The sequence below is a fragment of the Perissodus microlepis genome, chromosome 2, assembly GCF_051167445.1.
Source record: "Perissodus microlepis isolate ML-2025 ecotype Zambia chromosome 2, ASM5116744v1, whole genome shotgun sequence".
In the NCBI taxonomy this organism is placed as follows: domain Eukaryota; kingdom Metazoa; phylum Chordata; class Actinopteri; order Cichliformes; family Cichlidae; genus Perissodus; species Perissodus microlepis.
This window is the reverse complement of record NC_140462.1, coordinates 20,050,902-20,057,220: the sequence shown is the minus strand read 5'-3', so window position 1 is coordinate 20,057,220 and position 6,319 is coordinate 20,050,902. Positions and strand designations below refer to the sequence as shown.

The following is a 6,319-nucleotide window of genomic DNA, read 5'->3' as shown; positions in this document are numbered from 1 at the left end:
AAAACACTAAAAGTTGATTGTCTTCCAATATTCTAGCATAATTAAAAAACTTTGACTTTGTAAGTACATATTGTTACAGTCCTAATTCCAATATGATTCTTCATAACTCCTGCTTTGAAATACTGAACTTTAAAATTTACCTGATGAAAGATAATTTACAGTGGCACTCTGTCAGGATAATTCTGACTATAAGATCACTCTATTAATCTGAATCCTTCCGAAATGTGCTGTGAATGAATGCTGATGCAACTCACTGTGGGAAAGCTGTTAATAAAATGAATCTGTGACACATGCAACACATTCACAGAGGACACAAAGGGAGGACACGCAGAGGCTGTGTTAAAGTCAGAAATCCAAATCTTTAGTCAAAAACAGGCGGCGGTTACAAACAGGAAGACAAGCAGTCCATCAAACAGTCTACAGGGTCAAACATACAGAGAATTCAAACAGCAGTAAAAAAAATAACTGGACACTGAAAAACGTAAAGCAATGTGAGACGCAATAAAAGGAAGCAGCGCAGTATATTGACTGAATTATCATCAATTACAAAAGAGAAAAAGAGAAAAGGAGAAAAACAATGATTTCTACGAAAATAAACCTTGATGGAAACATACAGAATGTAAACTGTGTGAGTTTGGTGAACTTTGTTAGTAACAAATGAGAAAAAAAAAGAGAGACAAAAACTCAGTATTCATTACATTACATTACATTAGAAAGCATCTAAACATTCTGGTCATGGATTTTTACAGTCTTAGTTCCGCTCGCTGTCATCATTATAATCATCATGATCAATGGCGAGGTCCTGAGGTAGGCGGGGCTGTCTCTGGTGCTGTCACCATGAAGGAACAGCATCTGGCACGTGTTGCTGAAACATCCCAGTACACTGGTGTAGTTTCCTCTCCAGCTGTTTGACATTTGACACTTCAACATTAAGGGGAAGAAGAAGAAACAGTGTTAGGTCAGGTGACCATATGGTTTCTAAAGTAACTGACAGGAAGTAACCAGGCCGTTAGAAATGGATGGCAGAAGTGGCGCAGCTGCCCCTCTGTTGGTCTTCCTTGGTCTCTTGTGTTCTGAGGGCCTCTGGATGTCTGGAGTTTTGATCTCCTCCATACCTGCTTCATGCCCTGGTGGACGGGGCTGTGGCTCCCCACACCCTCTAGCACTTAGGTGTCAAACTCTGGCCCGCAGCCTAATTACATTTGGCCCGCGAAGCCATACCAAATTACTATTAGAGCTGACCTACTGGTATTATACAGCTAATATATATAGTTTAGTATTAAGCTTTGCTTGTTCCATATTCAGTTTTTCAGCAAAACTTGTTTGAGTCTATAAGAAAAGATTCATTCTCATATCTGGAGGAAGATTTTTTTTTTATATTAATGTTAGCCCGCGACTTTGTTCCAGTTTTGAATTTTGGCCCACTGTGTATTTGAGTTTGACACCCCTGCTCTAGCAGATCATTACATGAAGGAACCTTTTAAAAACAAGCACGTCCATGCTCACAGGTGTACACACGGGTGCTCACACACACAAACTACACCCTTTTTGGCTCCTACCTCAAAGCACACTGTGCGCTGTCGATATTATGTGCTGCACAATAATGTTTAATATTTAGTATTTACTGTTATATTCCCATATATCATCGTGATGTTGTTTATTGTATTGCTCTCGTTTTCTTCTGCTTGTTTTCTTTTTTCTTTCTCAACAGGTGATCCAGGTGATTGATACATGTATTTTTTTTTTTTTTGTCTGCTTATTTAGTTGGGTTTTGTTTTTTTGCTCTTTATCCCCGTCCCTCTTCTCCACTGGTTTTCCCCCTCTTCCTTTCTCCCTTTTCTTTTCCTCATTCAAGTCTGTCCCGTATCTAGCAAGTGAAAATAAAAAATAAATAAAATAAACAATAAAAGGTATATCAAATAGACCATTACGGCAAGGCTGGGATGGTCAATTTGGTAAAGTAAATCCGTTGGGCATCTTTCTTCGCCTTTAGACAATAATTCTGATGGCAAAAGAACCAAACGGGACAGGCAAAAAAAAGAAAAAAAAAGAAAAATGGATGGCATGTGTTTAGAGGTACTGTAGTTGGATAACTGTACTTACCAAAAGCAGCAGCACACAGATGAAGGATCAGATGCTGAATGTTGCAGGAACATGCTCATGTGTGGTGGTCATTCAGTGCTGCTCCGGCAGGTTAGACAGTCCAAGACTGATATCCTGCCCATCTGAGAGTTTGAAAACACACATGCAAAGATTTATTTTGTATTACAGTCAAAGTTGGATGTTCATTTCTGTCCTTTAAAATGTTTGTGTATTTGAAAGTACTAACATTTAAGAATGACTTGGATCGTCTCCTTTAAAGGGGAGACAAGTGTATCCACTGATCCACGTCACTTTACCTGGATGATGACTCCTCTCTCCCCCACTCAGAAACACTCCTAATATAACCAAGCAAATAAATAATATTGAAGATTTACTTACATCATTACAAAAACAGGAAAAACATCTTCCTTTGATTCTATTTCTCCATTCCTGCTGAACATCAGGCAACAAATATCTCAATAAATCACAGTAAAATGTAAAGCACATATTTTCTCTGCTTTGTCAAACCTCTGCAGAGCCTCTGTCAAGAAAAACATATCTGTAAGCATAAAACAAATATACATTTCATAACACGTCACTGGACAAACCTCGGTCAGTTGATTTCCTCTGTGCAGTGCAGACAAGCATCAGTCAGCAAGTCAAGGTGGTGAGATGGACTGGTGCCCTTTGTGACTCTCTTCTGAGGAAACACCATCGTCTTTCCACTCCACATCTGTGAGCACAAACTGCCGCTCTGCCAGCATGTAGGAAATCACATATCACACACAAAGGGGTGAAGAAACATTAGAGCTCAACTTTGGATACTTTAGATCTAAACAGATAAAACTAGCTCTTAGCTTCAACAATCAGTGAACAGACAAACAATGATACCATACTGATTCTGTATGAATACAATATGGTATTTTCAATACAGGTGTCAAATTAATTTATTAAACCTAATACAGATATATGTATATATTTTTTTTTGATAAATTAGTTTGCTAAATTATAAGAATATATATATATTTTTTTTCATTTAACAATTGCAACTGACAGAAATTAAATATTGAACAAAAATATATTGTCACATTCTGAGCATGCTGACAGACTTAAAGTTGCTACAGATTTTAAGAAGTGATAATTATAGGGAAGAAACTTCTCTTTTTCATCCGTTTAATCAAACATTTGATGCCTTAGATGTCTCAGTCTATAGCGTTCTGCAACTACAACTAACCTGAGGCTTGGATTTGGCTGCAGGTGCCCCTGTACATCCTTCTCAGCAGCACACATGTGGGTACCATTTAATCACACTTCTTCCTGAGCTTTGCTTCATCACAAGACCAAAGGTGGCATCCCGTGTCACAGTCTTATCATCATCCAGAAGAAACATTTGAAGAAACATCATGGAGAAGAAACATTTACGCACCTCCTGGTTTTGTTTTCTGATCCTGCAAAAAGACTGAGGACAACAAAGCCCAGAGAACATGAGATACACAATATCCAACATTCAGACTCAATGAAGAGCACCAGGTTGGTTCAGTTATAGTAGATATAAGCATACTTCACATTACTGGGTATGAATAATAATGAGGAGGCAAACTTTGAAGATGCAGAGCATGATGTCCCATCATCAGACTGTAAACAAACATCCACCAGGCTTCTTTGTTGGCAAAATTGATGATTCTCCTATCAGGGATCAGTAGAGTGTATTAACCTGTGGTATAAGCAGCAGTCACTGAAATATTACTGTTTCAGATAAGAAATCTAGCACATAAAAGCCAGGGTGGGAGGGATCTCTGCAAACTGACTTACCTCTGCAAGTGTGAAGCTCAACAAAAATCTGACTCTCCAGTCACAGACAAACAAAAAACTCCAGCTGGGAGATAGAAAACGCTGTCTGGGTCTTGCTGGATGTTGCTGGTCAGAGTCCACACATTAGCAGAGTGCTTCTTGGTCCCACTGACCCATATGGACAGTGACTGTGGAGAACTGTTCTGGAAAATAGAAAAGAGAATTAAAATAACAAAAAGCCAAAGAGGATTTCCACAAAGACTCTCTTGGAATCAGCAATCAAAAAATCACTGGTTCATATTTCAATTAAATATGAACAGGTTCCTTAAATGTACGCAGTTCAGATCTGATTTAATTTAATTTCCTTCACACAGCACATTCGTCCAGGCTGACAGGTAAACATAGAATTAATCTCAGGTAAGATGACTCATAGTAGAGATTCAGTAAGAAAGATTGCTAGCTCTAATATTATTACCACACAATCCAAGGACACACCAACAGCTCAGATTTCTAGAACTATTTAAACAAATGTCTTCTGAATATTCAATTCATGTTCACAGTGGGAGGGTGGAGGGTGTCGTGGAATTTTTTAAATAAAGTCTGCAACACAGAAAGAGCTGTGATCAAGCTATTTATTACTGCGCACAGGAGAGCAAACACACATCAAACATCACAGTTCAGTCATGTCAGCTCTGCCACTTCACGTGTCTCGCTATGAAACCTAACGGATCAATGGTTATGCTGTTTTGTGCCCTTGGCGTTATCAGCACCTGTAAAGGGAGTTGTTTTCTCAAACTGCTGAAGTAAGTTCATCTAGTTTTAGAAACTTTCACTGAACAGTCTATAACAGTGTCACAACTAAGCATATGCATAAGCATTTAAATACTTTAAATGAGAATAACAGAAAATTTCTATTACAGGAGCTAGAGCCTGTCCCAGTAGTCATAGGTAGAGCACACCTGGACAGGTCACCAGTCTGTCAGAGGACTAACACAGATGCAGCCTGACTCAATCCTAAATGTTCAGCACACAGAGACACAGAGGTACCGTTTAAAGTTTAGTGTTAACTTGAGTCACTGATCATTTGCAGTATTACAGAGTCTGGCAGTCTTTGCATGATGTCCACGTCACTGTACGTTTCTAGCTGACTCTCAGGTGTGACAGGTGTGCCAGCAGGAAAGAGTAATAATAACCTGCATCCTGAGGTTTTTCATGCAGGATTAAAGGAGCCAGGCTTTGTTCACACAGCTAGGATTGTATTTTACACTGACCCTGGGTCAGTATAAGTATCATACAGTTTAAACGAAGCACTGAAACTTGCACATATTTATTACAGATGCACTGAAGCTAATCGAGATATTTGCTGTCAATCTGTGGCTGCGATTAAACACTTTACTGGAAACCTTATTAACTAGTAACTTCATCAGTCATGACAGAAGCTAATATTTCTGCGCTAACATCGTTTAAACAGTAACAGCTTTACTCTAATATAAGCTAACGTTTACACTGTAACTTTAAGCTAGCACCATAAAGACGGTAAAACACGTAATAATATCTACAAATGCATCTTAAAGCTGTTATATTAGCACTCGGTGTATTACTAACATAACCACATTAACATTATTGACACTCGCTGACTTTTAATAGTCATTCTATAAATGCTGTCCGTTTAAATGGTCTTACCTGTAAACACTGCTGTATCCACCGGATTCCAGCCAGAGTGGATTCTGGAGGCTTCCCACGCTCCTGTTAGTGATCCTCCATCTGGATGGATGATAACAACCTTCTGAACAATCTAGCAGGAGATGGTCCATATCTATGGGACTGATTTGTGCTAATAACGCCCATTGTATGGACTGATAACAGCCGAAGCGGGTGAATAAAGTCACCCAGTCGCTAGCTGTGCCATTACCCAGCATACACCAGCACAATATTAGGCACAGCACCACCATAGACATTTTCAGTGGTTTTGAATGCAGGACATGGTTATCTTACCTTGTAAAATGCATGACAATAAAACAGCTAACCACCATAAAATGGTATTGTGTGTGTATGTATGTGCATGTGTGTGTGTGTGTGTGTGTGTGTGTGTGTGAGAGAGAGAGAGAGAGAGAGAGAGAGAGAGATCAAAGGCGTGCGTTTATGTTTTTTCTTGATCAAGAGTGAGCCTCCTCTCTCTTATTGGATGTATGGTATAGCATGTTTATTCAGGTGCACCTTTGAAGTCTATGAGAATACTTTGCAGCCTGGTCTGAGTGGTCATTTCTGCACAGACACAATGAAGCGTGCACTCAGTTTAGAGGAGGCTGTTGCTGCAGTTTTGCACTCTTCAGAAAGTGAAAACGATACCACAAGCAGTGGAGATACTTCTGACAGCGAAGAAGAATTTTTGCCAGGCATCGAGGAGCTTTGCAGCTCATGTGAGGAGGAGGAGGAGGAGGAGGAG

General features: G+C 39.4%; 1 long non-coding RNA gene across 4 annotated transcripts; it reads right to left on the bottom strand.

The window, feature by feature from the left end:
• Positions 1-339: 339 nt before the first annotated feature.
• Positions 340-6,246, bottom strand: LOC146392705 (uncharacterized). 4 transcript variants are annotated; one of them, XR_014802656.1, is made up of 8 exons: positions 6,112-6,246; positions 5,557-5,637; positions 3,895-4,076; positions 3,317-3,796; positions 2,691-2,836; positions 2,330-2,438; positions 2,104-2,225; positions 340-921 (listed from the first exon to the last, which is right to left on the bottom strand). It is a non-coding gene; the product is annotated as an uncharacterized LOC146392705 (long non-coding RNA). The 4 variants fall into 4 exon arrangements; XR_014802655.1 differs by lacking the exon at positions 6,112-6,246 and having other exon boundaries at positions 5,557-5,939; XR_014802657.1 differs by lacking the exon at positions 6,112-6,246 and having other exon boundaries at positions 3,317-3,768; positions 5,557-5,939.
• Positions 6,247-6,319: the final 73 nt, after the last annotated feature.